This window comes from Oncorhynchus tshawytscha, unplaced genomic scaffold (genome assembly GCF_018296145.1).
Source record: "Oncorhynchus tshawytscha isolate Ot180627B unplaced genomic scaffold, Otsh_v2.0 Un_contig_766_pilon_pilon, whole genome shotgun sequence".
In the NCBI taxonomy this organism is placed as follows: Eukaryota; Metazoa; Chordata; class Actinopteri; order Salmoniformes; family Salmonidae; genus Oncorhynchus; species Oncorhynchus tshawytscha.
In genome coordinates, this window is record NW_024609833.1 from 1,248,062 (window position 1) to 1,266,127 (window position 18,066).

Below are 18,066 nucleotides of genomic sequence, written 5' to 3' on the forward strand. Positions count from 1 at the left end.
CAGCATCCCGGAGTTGCCTCTTCACTGTTGACATTGAGACAGGTGTTTTAAGGGGACTATTTAATAAAGCTGCCCGTATATACACTATACACAAAACATTAGGAACACCTGCTCTTTCCATGACATAGACTGACCAGGTGAATCCTATGATCCTTTATTGATTCAATCAGTGTAGATGAAGTGGAGGAGACCGGTTAAGGATCGGACCCTTTTCTTCAATTTTCGCTGAAAATGACATACCCAAATCTAACTGCCTGTAGCTCAGACCTGAAGCAAGGATATGCATATTCTTGATATCATTTGAAAGGAAACAATTTGAACTTTGTTGAAATGTGAAATTAATGTAGGAGAATATAATATCATTAGATCTGGTAAAAGATAACACAAAGAAAAAAACATATTTTTTGTACTATCATCTTTGAAATGTAAGAGAAAAGAAATCCGTTTAAAAAACACATTTCCTGCAATTCTACACATTTTGCAATTGGGCTGAAAGAAAATTAGCCATTTTTAATTTCTACACATTTTACCATGTTCTCATTCAATTTGAGTGAGGAAACATTATAACAAAATCAATTGGGAGGACCCATGCCATGACATTTTTTTAATGTTAGATTTTCTGACAGTCTATTTTCATTGGTGTTTGTTAGTTTTCAATGATGATCTTATTGAAAAATACAGTATATAGCTCCTTTATCTTTTCTACATAGTTTATATCTGGTGTTAGTCATATACGTTTAGACTGACAATGATTTACCACTATGAAAATGTTTTTCTAATAAAATAACTAAAAAAATTATATTTCTAAGGAGTGGCAAAGAATTAGCAGTGTCGGCGGCCCGTTACTGCTAAATAAATATAGGGGAAACACTGCTGGGCTTATAGACTTTCATTCTTCTTCTTTTAGAAAGCGGCAACTTTAGGACAACACCTTTTGAATCTAGAATATTTGGTAAATAGGCTAATGTTCATAACTTGAACTTGTCTTGAAGCTTTTAGAATCAGCTTAGTAGGAGGATAGTTTATTGGCTATCTGGTGTTCAACCTCGCATGGAGAGTTTTCCTAGCCCCGCACGGATGATTTCCTTCTTAATATGCTTGATTAAACTTTTAATTCGATATGGTTTGTTCTCTCTTATTGTTAGTCCCCCTGACTACTTTACATTTTTAGTCTATTCAGACAACTTTTTGAGCAGGAACTCCGTTAGATGTATTCATGGTTGAATCGGAAGAAAGCCACGCATAAAACAATGAAAGTGTAGCCTATAGCCCAAAGTCATATTCATAGCCTATCGACTGGAAAGATATGGGAATATAAGTTTAAAAATGTAAACAGATAGACACAATACAGTTAAGGAGTGTTCGTTATTAAAAAAAAATAGGTATGGTCTATAGGCTAATGCCCATGCATTCGACAGAGAGAGAGAAAACAAATATTTTCTGACTAGACATTTTGTGCTGCTTTGGTGGAATTCTCTGCTCTGTCTGGCCCACATACCTCTTTTGTGTTCTGTACATAACATATTTATTGAAATAGGCTAAGCAAATAGGACTATGGCTGTCAATCGTCGATAGACAATACCCCTAAGACACACTCGTTCCTTTACTTCAGCTACTCGCACAATCGTGATGCCTGTCTGAGTGCGAATGAGTGATTTAAGCGCCAATGGTACATACTTACCACAGCAATGACTGGAATAAGAACCCCAAGGTTGCCTGCACTGCTGGATGCCTGAAGGAGGAGGAGGGGAAATCACTATAAGACACTTGTTATTACAGTATTACCTCATTTATTCAAGTCAACATTTATTTGCCAAAACTCTTTAGATGAAACATGTTTCTAAAGTGGACTCCAATCACCTGTTATTGCCCTCAGTGTGAGTGTGAGTGTGAGTGTGAGTGTGAGTGTGAGTGTGAGTGTGAGTGTGAGTGTGAGTGTGAGTGTGAGTGTGAGTGTGAGTGTGCGTGTGCGTGTGCGTGTGTGTGTTTGTACCTTCAATTCATGGCCCTTGTCCAAGTCCCTCTTGGTGGCTCTCTTGCCCTCCACCCCCAGCTGGACAAATAGCTCCAGCACATGGATCATCAGCTCATAAACCAGTAGGTCCACCTGCTGGAAATTGACTTAGATATTGGCCAGAGCATTGATCACAGCCAGGGAGCAGTGTCTGCAGTATACACAAGTACCACACACAACTTTGTCATTTAAACACTTCATGAAAGCCCATGAAGCCCTTTCGACACCCATGATGGTATTTGTACTCCTTTGAGGAAAACCCCCACCTGTTCTCTGTGCTCCATGGTCTCTGTAGTCCTTAGTGGAGAAGTTCACCACTGAGCTGGCATTCACACTGATCTGCTGAAACAGGTTCCACATTTCCTGGTAGATATACTGCTAAGGAGAATATATATATAGTATTTGCCATTTAGCAGATGTTTTTATCCGACGCGACGTACAGTCATCCATGCATACATTTTATGTATGGGTAGCCCCAGTGGAAATCAAACCCAAGTGCCATGCTCTAATGCTCTACCAACTGAGCCACACAGGGCCACGGAGAGAGAGAGAGGAAGAGAGGGGGAAGTGAGTTTACTGAGAAAGAAGGGAGTGAATTCACTGAGGGGGAAATTTGTTTGCGTGCGAGTGTGTGCGTGCGTGTATGGACAACTCACATTGCCTGTGATGACCATGCAGCCCAGTTGGTCTATGATGAGAACATTGAGAACATTGGCAGAACTTCTGCTGCAGGATGGGCTCCATAACTCGGGGAGTGTCCCTCAGAGCCAGCAAGATGTGATAGAGACATACCCCAAGCGACTTACAGCTGTAATCGCAGCAAAAGGTGGCGCTACAAAGTATTAACTTAAGGGGGCTGAATAATTTTGCACGCCCAATTTTTATTTTTTTGATTTGTTAAAAAAGTTTGAAATATCCAATAAATGTCGTTCCACTTCATGATTGTGTCCCACTTGTTGTTGATTCTTCACAAAAAAATACAGTTTTATATCTTTATGTTTGAAGCCTGAAATGTGGCAAAAGGTCGCAAAGTTCAAGGGGGCCGAATACTTTCGCAAGGCACTGTATATACATATGAGATGAGTATGTAAACAAAGTGGCATAGTTAAAGTGGCTAGTGATACATGTATTACATAAGGATGCAGTAGATGATATAGAGTGCAGTATATACGTACACATATGAGATGAATAATGTAGAGTATGTAAACATTATATTAGGTAGCATTGTTTAAAGTGGCTAGTGATATATTTTACATCATTTCCCATCAATTCCCATTATTAAAGTGGCTGGAGTTGAGTCAGTGTGTTGGCAGCAGCCACTCAATGTTAGTGGTGGCTGTTTAACAGTCTGATGGCCTTGAGATAGAAGCTGTTTTTCAGTCTCTCGGTCCCAGCTTTGATGCACCTGTACTGACCTCGCCTTCTGGATGATAGCGGGGTGAACAGGCAGTGGCTCGGGTGGTTGTTGTCCTTGATGATCTTTATGGCCTTCCTGTGACATCGGTTGGTGTAGGTGTCCTGGAGGGCAGATAGTTTGCCCCCGGTGATGCGTTGTGCAGAACTCACTACCCTCTGGAGAGCCTTACGGTTGTGGGCGGAGCAGTTGCCGTACCAGGCGGTGATACAGCCCGACAGGATGCTCTCGATTGTGCATCTGTAGAAGTTTGTGAGTGCTTTTGGTGACAAGCCGAATTTCTTCAGCCTCCTGAGGTTGAAGAGGCGCTGCTGCGCCTTCTTCACGATGCTGTCTGTGTGGGTGGACCAATTCAGTTTGTCTGTGTTGTGTACGCCGAGGAACTTAAAACTTACTACCCTCTCCACTACTGTTCCATCGATGTGGATAGGGGGGTGTTCCCTCTGCTGTTTCCTGAAGTCCACAATCATCTCCTTAGTTTTGTTGACGTTGAGTGTGAGGTTATTTTCCTGACACCACACTCCGAGGGCCCTCACCTCCTCCCTGTAGGCCGTCTCGTCGTTGTTGGTAATCAAGCCTACCACTGTTGTGTCGTCCACAAACTTGATGATTGAGTTGGAGGCGTGCGTGGGCACGCAGTCGTGGGTGAACAGGGAGTACAGGAGAGGGCTCAGAACGCACCCTTGTGGGGCCCCAGTGTTGACGATCAGCGGGGTGGAGATGTTGTTGCCTACCCTCACCACCTGGGGGCGGCCCGTCAGGAAGTCCAGTACCCAGTTGCACAGGGCAGGGTCGAGACCCAGGGTCTCGAGCTTGATGACGAGCTTGGAGGGCACTATGGTGTTAAATGCCGAGCTGTAGTCGATGAACAGCATTCTCACATAGGTATTCCTCTTGTCCAGATGGGTTAGGGCAGTGTGCAGTGTGGTTGAGATTGCATCGTCTGTGGACCTATTTGGGCGGTAAGCAAATTGGAGTGGGTCTAGGGTGTCAGGTAGGGTGGAGGTGATATGGTCCTTGACTAGTCTCTCAAAGCACTTCATGATGACGGAAGTGAGTGCTACGGGGCGGTAGTCGTTTAGCTCAGTTACCTTAGCTTTCTTGGGAACAGGAACAATGGTGGCCCTCTTGAAGCATGTGGGAACAACAGACTGGGATAGGGATTGATTGAATATGTCCGTAAACACACCAGCCAGCTGGTCTGCGCATGCTCTGAGGGCGCGGCTGGGGATGCCGTCTGGGCCTGCAGCCTTGCGAGGGTTGACACGTTTAAATGTTTTCCTCACGTCGGCTGCAGTGAAGGAGAGTCCGCATGTTTTAGTTGCGGGCCGTGTCAGTGGCACTGTAGTGGAGATTCTTGTTTTAGTTTCTGTCTGTAGGCAGGGATCAACAAAATGGAGTCGTGGTCAGCTTTTCCGAAAGGAGAGCGGGGCAGGGCCTTATATGCGTCGCTGAAGTTGGAATAGCAATGATCCAAGGTTTTTCCAGCCCTGGTTGCGCAATCGATATGCTGATAAAATTTAGGGAGTCTTGTTTTCAGATTAGCCTTGTTAAAATCCCCAGCTACAATGAATGCAGCCTCCGGATATATGGATTCCAGTTTGCAAAGAGTCAAATAAAGTTCGTTCAGAGCCATCGATGTGTCTGCTTGGGGGGGAATATATACAGCTGTGATTATAATCTAAGAGAATTCCCTTGGTAGATAATGCTGTCGACATTTGATTGTGAGGAATTCTAAATCAGGTGAACAGAAGGACTTGAGTTCCTGTATGTTGTTGTGGCAACACCACGTCACGTTAACCATGAAGCATACGCCCCCGCCCCTCTTCTTACCAGAAAGATGTTTGTTTCTGTCGGCGCGATGCGTGGAGAAACCAGCTGGCTGCACCGACTCCGATAGCGTCTCTCCAGTGAGCCATGTTTCCGTGAAGCAAAGAACGCTACAGTCTCTGATGTCCCTCTGGAATGCTACCCTTGCTCGGATTTCATCAACCTTGTTGTCAAGAGACTGGACATTGGCGAGGAGAATGCTAGGGAGTGGTGCACGATGTGCCCATCTCCGGAGTCTGACCAGAAGACCGCTTCGTTTTCCCCTTTTACGAAGTCGTTTTTTGGGGTCGCCGGCTGGGATCCATTCCGTTGTCCTGGGTGAAAGGCAGAACACAGGATCCGCTTCGCGAAAGTCATATTCTTGGTCGTACTGATGGTGAGTTGATGCTGCTCTTATGTTCAGTAGTTCTTCTCGACTGTATGTAATGAAACCTAAGATGACCTGGGGTACCAATGTAAGAAATAACACGTAAAAAAACAAAAAACTGCATAGTTTCCTAGGAACGCGAAGCGAGGCGGCCATCTCTGTCGGCGCCGGAAGTGCACAAAGAAACAGGCTGTCTAATAAAGACCAACTAATGATTCCCTAACAGGTGCTAACAATAAACATACAAGGAGGGGGAGGAAAGACAATCAGTGGCAGCTAATAGGCCGGCGGCGATGACCGCCGAGCGCCACCCGACCGGGAAGGGGAGCCACCCTCGGTCGGACTCGTGACACATCAGTAAAAGGGGCAATAAGGGATCTGGTCATCATATCCCCAGTAATCTTCATCATCATCATCATCATGTTAAAAACGTACTTGTTATTCTCCTGGGAGATTTAGAGACGGTTGGACAGGCTGGCCAGGAAAGCCTCTACTTTGACACCTGAGATAGAGAGAAAGGGAGTAAGATTGTTTAATGCTATAAGTAATCAATTGGAGGGGGCCTCCCAGGTGTATGTGGGAGTCCTAACCGCAATCCTAACTTTAACCATTAGTTGGGAAGATGCAAAACTGACCCAAGATCCACATCTAGGGCCAACTTCACCCTACACCTATGTGGGCGTAAGATGTTTGAGTGCACCACGTGTGGGTACCTCTAGATGTTGCCGGTGGAGATGTCCCGGAGCTGTTCATACGTGGACGACTGGTCCTTCCTGTGAGACAGGATGTTGAAGGTGGACTGAGAATGCTCCTCAGTCAGGTTAATCCTGATCCCTGTCGCCACTTCGAGAGAGCGCAGGAGAGAGAGAGAGATATCAAAAATGTCTAAATAAAAAATGTCTCAAGATATAATAGCAGACTAGTAGATGTAGTACTGTAATAGTGAGTTGTTACATACTGTTGTTACATACTGTATGGCTTTTGCCAACTGGAATCAATAACTTAAACCGTGTATCGATCTGTTCAGACATGGAATATGCTCCACTGAAGCGGGACAGCTCAACAGGAAATGGGATTGGCACGTGACACAGTTCTCACCAGAACATGTAGTCTATGTAACAACCCAACATGTCATTTAGTAATTAGATTACAGCATCTGTAATTTGGTTCTTCCTGTCCTGTACAGACTTGGCTGTGATGATTTGGCTTTCCATTGCAAATACTTTACTTGAAATGATGGTGATATGTCATTGTTTTACATGATATGTTGTTGTTTTAGGTTAACGCACTGATTAACGCACTGATTTGTAAGTCACTCTGGACAATAGCATATGATAAATAGTGGATTTATATTGTGGAGATTTTGGGAACAACAGTCCCAGCACCAACACCTCTGAGTTTTTCCCAACGTGCCCGACAGGCAACTTATACTGTGTGATTAATGAATGTCTGAAAGGCATCTGCTGCGCGGTCAGACTGTTCCAAACTCTAATTCACATATAACAGATGGTAATTAGTCATCCTGTAACTGGTAGATATAAATCCACTCTTAAATGTTTTGGTAGTGTATGGCGTTGGTAGTCATGGTTACCTGGGTTGTACTGGCTATGGTATTTGTAGAACTTGACGAGGACCGAAAGTCTCTGTGCAACGTGGTAGCCGAGTGGGCTGCTACTGGAAATCTCTCACACAGGCATCCTAGACCTTACAGACAGACAGACACCGAGAGAGATCAGAGTGGGCTACTACTGGGCGTGGACCCCAACAGAGATCATTGTGGCGCTATCAGCATTTTTTCATGCTGCGGTCAGGAAGCTTTGGAACGTAAATAATCTTTTTTGTCCTGCGGATTTTTGAAATGGCTGTCTTTCTGTTTGAATGAGTTTTCTATTGTATTACAAGCACCTCTTATATACCTCACTATTCACAAACTGTCATATGCTAATTTTTGCTGCTTCAAGTTCTAGCCTATACTCTTCTCTCTTTTGTTGGGCATGTGAGATAAAATGTGCCTCCGTATGGTCTCAATTAAATAGCCTCTAGGCTTTATGGACGCAATAGCATGACGAAGTTGTCTTGTCAAGGGAAGTAGCTTCCTATGATAAGCTATAGTTGAGGCTCCAACATTGACTGAATATCAATAATGCATTTGTCTCGCCTGCAAATCGTCCTGCTCCTAAAAGCTATGCAAGATTGTTTTCAAAAGGGTTGTCTTTCTGTTTTGCATACCTTTTCTATTGTATTAAAATCACCTCTTTATCGCAATATTCACAAAACTAATTGACGAATTCTTGCTGCTTCAAGTTCAGGAGCCCACCTCCTGTCTTTTGCCAGGCATGTGAGAACAGGTGCACCTATCCTATTATGTGTTCTCAGTTAAATATCCTGTAGGCTGCACGGACGTAGAAGCATGGCACAGTTGTCTTTCGAAGAAATCTATGTAGTATATATATATCTATGTAGTATTTAAGTTGACTGGAAATAATTATCAATAACACATGTATTTTTACTCTGTCTGCCAATCGTCCCCCTCCTAAAAATGTAGCTCAAAACATAGCTCACTCAAGTCAAGTGCAAGTATTCTATTTTCTATCTAGCCTATTGGCTGACATAGCCCAACAATACAGATAGCCTAAGATAAATGGGCCATGTGAGAATCTCAGGTAATTTTTGGGGCTATTTTTGTGTATTTTGATCTTGCCTATACGGCACAAAATTGCTTGGCCCGGGCTGCCAAGCAAGCTTTCTTACATATATGCCTAAAATAACATTTGCAGGACTGAGGTCGGGTTCAGGACCAGTTCTTGCTGGAGCGGGTGGGAGTCAGACAAGAAGTCAGGGAGAGCAGGATGAAAAGCTGCGGAAGCGGGATGAAGAAATTAGGCCTGCCCTAACCATACAGACTGACACAAAGCAGAGGGGCCGACTACCGGAAACCTGTCAAAAAGATATCTCAGAACCTACAGACATACACAGAGCAGAGCAAGCAGAGCCATGACAGGAGGAGGGACAGAGACTGGGGAAAGGAGGAGGGACGGAGTGGGGAAAGGAGGAGGGACAGGGAGTGGGAAAAGGAGGAGGGACAGGGAGTGGAGAAAGGAGGAGGGGCAGGGAGTGGGGAAAGGAGGAGGGACAGGGAGTGGGAAAAGGAGGAGGGACAGGGAGTGGGGAAAGGAGGAGGGACAGGGAGTGGGGAAAGGAGGAGGGACAGGGAGTGGGAAAAGGAGGAGGGACAGGGAGTGGAGAAAGGAGGAGGGACAGGGAGTGGGGAAAGGAGGAGGTGGAGTACATTACCTGTAGACAGCAGATGATGACAGGAGATGTGCGCAATGATGACTTTACTGGAGGTCTTGGACTGCAGCTTCTTGGATAGTTTGGTGCACAGGTTCTCAGCTCCTACGAGTTCAAAGGGAGGAAAGAGGAGGTAGGCAGCAGTTGTTAAAGCCCCGGATCTCTAGGGGCACTGAAATAGTGGCCCATGACCATGGAAGGCCCACCAGGACATGTCCCTTTTTAACGTTCAAGCATGAATGCTGTTGTCAAAATGACGGATGATTATCAAACTCTGTCTGTATGGCTCTGACCTGTTGACAACGTTATGTGATGTCAATGATGTAATAACACATAAGGCAAGAATGAAGTTATCAACATTGTTATAGCTAATGAATTACCTTGCACGTCTTTGACAGCCTACACCATGTGGTCCACGCAGGCCACGTTTTTTATTTCATTTTATTTATTTTACCTTTATTTAACCAGGTAGGCAAGTTGAGAACAAGTTCTCATTTACAATTGCGACCTGGCCAAGATAAAGCAAAGTAGTTCGACAGATACAATAACACAGAGTTACACATGGAGTAAAACAAACATACAGTCAATAATACAGTATAAACAAGTCTATATACAATGTGAGCAAATGAGGTGAGAAGGGAGGTAAAGGCAAAAAAGGCCATGGTGGCAAAGTAAATACAATATAGCAAGTAAAACACTGGAATGGTAGTTTTGCAATGGAAGAATGTGCAAAGTAGAAATAAAAATAATGGGGTGCAAAGGAGCAAAATAAATAAATAAATAAAAATTAAATACAGTTGGGAAAGAGGTAGTTGTTTGGGCTAAATTATAGGTGGGCTATGTACAGGTGCAGTAATCTGTGAGCTGCTCTGACAGTTGGTGCTTAAAGCTAGTGAGGGAGATAAGTGTTTCCAGTTTCAGAGATTTTTGTAGTTCGTTCCAGTCATTGGCAGCAGAGAACTGGAAGGAGAGGCGGCCAAAGAAAGAATTGGTTTTGGGGGTGACTAGAGAGATATACCTGCTGGAGCGTGTGCTACAGGTGGGAGATGCTATGGTGACCAGCGAGCTGAGATAAGGGGGACTTTACCTAGCAGGGTCTTGTAGATGACATGGAGCCAGTGGGTTTGGCGACGAGTATGAAGCGAGGGCCAGCCAACGAGAGCGTACAGGTCGCAATGGTGGGTAGTATATGGGGCTTTGGTGACAAAACGGATTGCACTGTGATAGACTGCATCCAATTTGTTGAGTAGGGTATTGGAGGCTATTTTGTAAATGACATCGCCAAAGTCGAGGATTGGTAGGATCGTCAGTTTTACAAGGGTATGTTTGGCAGCATGAGTGAAGGATGCTTTGTTGCGAAATAGGAAGCCAATTCTAGATTTAACTTTGGATTGGAGATGTTTGATATGGGTCTGGAAGGAGAGTTTACAGTCTAACCAGACACCTAAGTATTTGTAGTTGTTCACGTATTCTAAGTCAGAGCCGTCCAGAGTAGTGATGTTGGACAGGCGGGTAGGTGCAGGTAGCGATCATTTGAAGAACATGCATTTAGTTTTACTTGTATTTAAGAGCAATGCACCCATGATCAGCTCTGAAACCAGATTGCATAGCAGAGAAGGTATGGTGAGATTCGAAATGGTCGGTAATCTGTTTGTTGACTTGGCTTTCGAAGACCTTAGAAAGGCACGGTAGGATAGATATAGGTCTGTAGCAGTTTGGGTCAAGAGTGTCCCCCCCTTTGAAGAGGGGGATGACCGCAGCTGCTTTCCAATCTTTGGGAATCTCAGACGACACGAAAGAGAGGTTGAACAGGCTAGTAATAGGGGTGGCAACAATTTCGGCAGATAATTTTAGAAAGAAAGGGTCCAGATTGTCTAGCCCGGCTGATTTGTAGGGGTCCAGATTTTGCAGCTCTTTCAGAACATCAGCTGAATAGATTTGGGAGAAGGAGAAATGGGGAAGGCTTGGGCGAGTTGCTGTTGGGGGTGCAGTGCTGTTGACCGGGGTAGGAGTAGCCAGGTGGAAAGCATGGCCAGCCGTAGAAAAATGCTTATTGAAATTCTCAATTATGGTGGATTTATCAGTGCTGACAGTGTTTCCTATCTTCAGTGCAGTGGGCAGCTGGGAGGAGGTGTTCTTATTCTCCATGGCCTTTACAGTGTCCCAGAACTCTTTTGAGTTAGTGTTGCAGGAAGCAAATTTCTGCTTGAAAAAGCTAGCCTTGGCTTTTCTAACTGCCTGTGTATAATGGTTTCTAGCTTCCCTGAACAGCTGCATATCACGGGGGCTGTTCGATGCTAATGCAGAACGCCATAGGATGTTTTTGTGTTGGTTAAGGGCAGTCAGGTCTGGGGAGAACCAAGGGCTATATCTGTTCCTGGTTCTAAATTTCTTGAATGGGGCATGTTTATTTAAGATGGTTAGGAAGGCATTTAAAAAAATATCCAGGCATCCTCTACTGACGGGATGAGATCAATATCCTTCCAGGATACCCCGGCCAGGTCGATTAGAAAGGCCTGCTCGCAGAAGTGTTTCAGGGAGCGTTTTACAGTGATGAGTGGAGGTCGTTTGACCGCTGACCCATTACAGATGCAGGCAATGAGGCAGTGATCGCTGAGATCTTGGTTGAAGACAGCAGAGGTGTATTTAGAGGGGAAGTTGGTTAGGATGATATCTATGAGGGTGCCCATGTTTAAGGCTTTGGGAGGTACCTGGTAGGTTCATTGATAATTTGTGTGAGATTGAGGGCATCAAGTTTAGATTGTAGGATGGCTGGGGTGTTAAGCATGTTCCAGTTTAGGTCGCCTAGCAGCACGAACTCTGAAGATAGATGGGGGGGCAATCAGTTCACATATGGTGTCCAGAGCACAGCTGGGGGCAGAGGGTGGTCTATAGCAGGCGGCAACGGTGAGAGACTTGTTTTTAGAGAGGTGGATTTTTAAAAGTAGAAGTTCAAATTGTTTGGGTACAGACCTGGATAGTTGGACAGAACTCTGCAGGCTATATTTGCAGTAGATTGCAACACCGCCCCCTTTGGCAGTTCTATCTTGTCTGAAAATGTTGCAGTTTGGAATTAAAATTTCTGAATTTTTGGTGGTCTTCCTAAGCCAGGATTCAGACACAGCTAGAACATCCGGGTTGGCAGAGTGTGCTAAAGCAGTGAATAGAACAAACTTAGGGAGGAGGCTTCTAATGTTAACATGCATGAAACGTTGGCCTGGCCAAGGAGCTTGAGGGGGTTGGGCTCCCCCGGCAGCCCCCCTGCATCATGGAGCACCATCTGCAGCTCAGATTGGCTGATGCTGAACTCCAACACAAAGTTATACACCTCCCTGAGGAATCCCAGAACACAGTTATTGCACTGCTATTGCACATGAAAAAAAATCACATATAATAAATCGTAATTTACCTGCCTTACAAACCCTTGCTGCAGGGCTGAGAACACAGTTATTAATGCACTTTAAAGGAATGCTTTACCCAAATCCATTTCATCTTATTGATACCTACATAGAGGTCTACCTAGAGTATGGATCCAGGGATTCGCTACAGCTTAGCATTAGCATAATTAAGTGCTAAACAATGAGAAAGGGGCAGTGTAACCTGTTCGCTTACCTTTCAAGTAATACACGGTGCCCCTCATGATTTTGAACATGCAGACGTAGAGAGGATCACTGAAGGTTTTGTAGTAGAGATTCATACTAGGATTAGCTTGCAAATGGGAGTCAAATGTAAATTATGTATGTATCACAAATGGCACTCTATTCCCTATATAGTGCATTACTTTTGACCAGGGCCATAGGGCTCTGATCCAAAGTAGTGCACTAGGGAATAGGGTGCCATTTGTGACATTACCCATGTTGTGTCTCACAGAATACTAAGTATTTTTCCTCGCAACCTGCTGTATATAGTTTTAAAGAGATTCAAACAAATCCCCACCTCTGTGGCATCCTGTGTTTTCAGGAAGTAATCAGACACAAAGCTCTTCACCTGCACACATCCGTTTAGAATGCAGGACATGTAATAACTGACCTATGGCCAAATGTGTTTCATGTCATTTAGATTTTTTTATATAGATTTATTACAGTGTCATACACCATTTGGTGCCCAGCCCATATGGGTTTACAAGAGAACTATTCATCAAGTACTTGTTCATGAAAACACAAACAATAATGTAGGCACTAGGGATGGGGGTGTGAGCAATGCGAGCCTGGACAGATGAGATGTAGTCATTGTTTGTGGGCTTTTGTAAGTTGTTTGTGTGTTTAAGTTGGTATATGGAGTAAAATAAATAAATATAAATATATATATATATATATATATATATATACAGTGCCTTGCGAAAGTATTCGGCCCCCTTGAACTTTGCGACCTTTTGCCACATTTCAGGCTTCAAACATAAAGATATAAACCTGTATTTTTTTGTGAAGAATCAACAACAAGTGGGACACAATCATGAAGTGGAACGGCATTTATTGGATATTTCAAACTTTTTTAACAAATCAAAAACTGAAAAATTGGGCGTGCAAAATTATTCAGCCCCCTTAAGTTAATACTTTGTAGCGCCACCTTTTGCTGCGATTACAGCTGTAAGTCGCTTGGGGTATGTCTCTATCAGTTTTGCACATCGAGAGACTGACATTTTTTCCCATTCCCCCTTGCAAAACAGCTCGAGCTCAGTGAGGTTGGATGGAGAGCATTTGTGAACAGCAGTTTTCAGTTCTTTCCACAGATTCTCGATTGGATTCAGGTCTGGACTTTGACTTGGCCATTCTAACACCTGGATATGTTTATTTTTGAACCATTCCATTGTAGATTTTGCTTTATGTTTTGGATCATTGTCTTGTTGGAAGACAAATCTCCGTCCCAGTCTCAGATCTTTTGCAGACTCCATCAGGTTTTCTTCCAGAATGGTCCTGTATTTAGCTCCATCCATCTTCCCATCAATTTTAACCATCTTCCCTGTACCTGCTGAAGAAAAGCAGGCCCAAACCATGATGCTGCCACCACCATGTTTGACAGTGGGGATGATGTGTTCAGGGTGATGAGCTGTGTTGCTTTTACGCCAAACATAACGTTTTGCATTGTTGCCAAAAAGTTCAATTTTGGTTTCATCTGACCAGAGCACCTTCTTCCACATGTTTGGTGTGTCTCCCAGGTGGCTTGTGGCAAACTTTAAACGACACTTTTTATGGGTATCTTTAAGAAATGGCTTTCTTCTTGCCACTCTTCCATAAAGGCCAGATTTGTGCAATATACGACTGATTGTTGTCCTATGGACAGAGTCTCCCACCTCAGCTGTAGATCTCTGCAGTTCATCCAGAGTGATCATGGGCCTCTTGGCTGCATCTCTGATCAGTCTTCTTCTTGTATGAGCTGAAAGTTTAGAGGGACGGCCAGGTCTTGGTAGATTTGCAGTGGTCTGATACTCCTTCCATTTCAATATTATCGCTTGCACAGTGCTCCTTGGGATGTTTAAAGCTGGGGAAATCTTTTTGTATCCAAATCCGGCTTTAAACTTCTTCACAACAGTATCTCGGACCTGCCTGGTGTGTTCCTTGTTCTTCATGATGCTCTCTGCGCTTTTAACGGACCTCTGAGACTATCACAGGTGCATTTATACGGAGACTTGATTACACACAGGTGGATTGTATTTATCATCATTAGTCATTTAGGTCAACATTGGATCATTCAGAGATTCTCACTGAACTTCTGGAGAGAGTTTGCTGTACTGAAAGTAAAGGGGCTGAATAATTTTGCACGCCCAATTTCAGTTTTTGATTTTGTTAAAAAAGTTTGAAATATCCAATAAATGTCGTTCCACTTCATGATTGTGTCCCACTTGTTGTTGATTCTTCACAAAAAAATACAGTTTTATATCTTTATGTTTGAAGCCTGAAATGTGGCAAAAGGTCGCAAAGTTCAAGGGGGCCGAATACTTTCGCAAGGCACTGTATATACATATGAGATGAGTATGTATATATATATATATATATATATGATATAGCTGCAAGCAGCAATACCGGGGTCCAGCTGTGGGACCACTCTGCCAACTTCAGGACAAATTGGACACATCACCCTAAAAATGAGCTACTTCTGCACTGTTCACCACGCTTACCAAATATCAGAACTCAAATGCATGCAATATGCTTCTGGTGTATTTTGGACAATTATTTATGATGTTGAATACTTTAAACGTCTTCTTCTCCAGAACTGCTGGACCGATCGGCACCAAATTTGGTATAGAATCTATGGATGCACATCTGTGAAATAAATATTTTAGGGATTGTAGCTAAACAATATGAGCCAATGAACTTGCATCAATGGTTTTTGCTATCCAACACTACACTTTATAGGTTAGCTCGATTCAGATCCTTGAGCATGTGTTCCAAATTTCATCCCTGTGAGTCAAACAGCTCAAGATGTATAAAAATGTTCCGTTATAGTGCCTCCATGTGTTCGATATGGAGGTGTTTTTATATGTTGTGTCTTGACAGTGTTTGAAACATCTGTACCAAGCTTTGTTATGATAGGAATATCCGTGACTGATTTATTGGCATTTATCTGCCAGGTCATGCCCATTATTGGTCAATAGAGGACATGTTGTTTTTGGTAGAAGTCTGGAAAATATTGGGTTGTGAGACCTTGGTCCATAGATGCCACCTATGAACTGTTGTGTAGATCGGTCATTAGGTGCCAGAGGAGTAGTGTTTAAGCATTTTTCATCAAATAAAAGATTGCAAAAAAAATCCATAATGGCGGACCTTAGGGGTCCTTCAGCAAATTTGTTCCTTGTCAGTAGAGTACCGAATTTCATGACTCTAGATCACAGGGAGTGTGGGGTGTGAGCTTTCAAAGTTATAATTTTCAATCGTTTGCTATAGCGCCACCATGTGGCCAGTTGGCATGGCATTGCATGAGAGGGTGTTGCTCATGGCCCTTTACCATCATAAATGTGCATCCCCCTAGGTCTTATTATCTCACGAGAATTTTTTTTTTCTTACAATAATGGCAGAATAGGTATAATTATAACAGTCATTAAAGCTGCAAGCAGCAATGCAGGGGTTGAAGCAATGTGCCACCATTAGGACAAATTGGACACACCACCCTAGGATGAACTACTTCTGTATTCCTTGCGATGCTTGCCAAATATCAGAACTCAACATCAAACATATCATTCAATATGCCTTTGATGTATTTTGGACCATTTGTAATGATTGTGACAATTTTAAACACCTTTTTCTCTAGAACCTTCCCCCCAAAAATGTATGCATTCCAGCAAAGCCACTACACAACATTAATCAATACATTGATTGCACCATAAAGGTGACAAACTGTGCCCACAAACTGTTAGGAGCTACATAAAGCTATCACAAACAGCAGAGTCCCAACAGCAGTCCCAACACCTTACCACTGCTACACCCGGCTATCAGCGGAGCCTTGTCTGGCAGCGAAACAAGTTAATTCAGACTCATTTTCTGCCTTTTAAAAAAGCATAGCTGATATGGCTGACTTGCTTAAACAAATGTGGTTTCTACTGACAATTGAGATGTACAAACTATGGCATAAGGGGACGATGAGGGGCCAAGAGGCAATCCGTAATTTAGATTCCGATATTAATGAGCGAGCTAGGACAGGCGTTGTAAATATAACTATTTGTTCAGCACTTTTGAAATGTACAGCAACAGAATTCAGAACATGGGCCGTTCTTACAGTATTCTCCCTGTACACCAAGTCAGAACCATAGGATAAATAAAGGGGGCATATAAGCAGACAATGAAAGCTCTTATAACATTTGATGATGACATTTCTCTAAAACAGGCTATAGGCTAAATGTGCACCACCAAGTCAGAACAGTAGGCTAAATTATGATGAGGAAAGGGACCAAATTATTAGGGGGGAGGCACATGGGCTATGAACAGTTTACCACATAGCATACACTTAGTATTTCTTCTTAGCTACAGTATACCTATCTAACTGGCATATTATATAATTTATGTAGCAGTATACAAGACATTTTTGGAATTGTCTTGTTTTACTGTGCTCACTTGAACTGGAAGGTGGCACAGCGGTCCTTCACTGGCAAACTTTGTCATCAAACTTTGTCATCAAAGTCTGGCATTCTCTGGATTTATGGTACTTTCAAGACAACTGTGAACTCTGGAAAAAAAACTAGGTTGAATCATGACATCAGTGATCTTCAGGTCGAAGCTCTCGAAAGAGGCCAGAGTTCCCAACTTGGAATTCCGGGTTGAATGACCGTTCAAAACGTATTTCCCTGTCAGAGCTCATTTTTATCAGATTTTCAAGTTGTCTTGAACTCAGTCTTTGATTTCACAGTTCCGAGTTTCCAGTTGTTTTGAACGTGGATTGACAGCATGGACAATATTGAATGATCATCCTTTTAAGCTTGGAAAAGAGACCCTTAACAAAAGTCTCTCTCATCTTAGTGTGCCAGAGCGCAGAATAACTGATTTGTTTTTGAACGCTCAACACCCATTGAATATGTCCGGTGTCAGTAAACATCGGCAACAAAGTGTAATTAAAATGTTGCAGCAGCACAACTACAGTCACCAACGCTCTGGATAACATGAAAGCTGCCTAACCAGCTCTGCTAGGGAGAGTAAAAAGGTCAGAGTGGGAACTTGACTGTGGTTGTGAGGTCAGAGCTTTCAGAACAACCCTACTTACAGTGGGGCAAAAAAGTATTTAGTCAGCCACCAATTGTGCAAGTTCTCCCACTTAAAAAGATGAGAGAGGCATGTCATTTTCATCATAGGTACACTTCAACTATGACAGACAAAATGAGAAAAAAAAATCCAGAAAATCACATTGTAGGATTTTTAATGAATTTATTTGCAAATTATGGTGGAAAATAAGTATTTGGTCAATAACAAAAGTTTATCTCAATACTTTGTTATATACCCTTTCCTGGCAATGACAGAGGTCAAACATTTTCTGTAAGTCTTCACAAGGTTTTCACACACTATTGCTGGTATTTTGGCCCATTCCTCTATGCAGATCTCCTCTAGAGCAGTGATGTTTTGGGGCTGTTGCAGGGCAACACGGACTTTCAACTCCCTCCAAAGATTTTCTATGGGGTTGAGATCTGGAGACTGGCTAGGCGACTCCAGGACCTTGAAATGCTTCTTA

At 43.2% G+C, this 18,066-nt stretch overlaps 1 pseudogene; it reads right to left on the reverse strand.

The window, feature by feature from the left end:
- The window catches only part of LOC112249543, a 28,458-nt pseudogene extending 14,795 nt beyond the window's left edge, over nucleotides 1-13,663 (reverse strand).
- Between the last annotated feature and the right edge of the window lie 4,403 nt (nucleotides 13,664-18,066).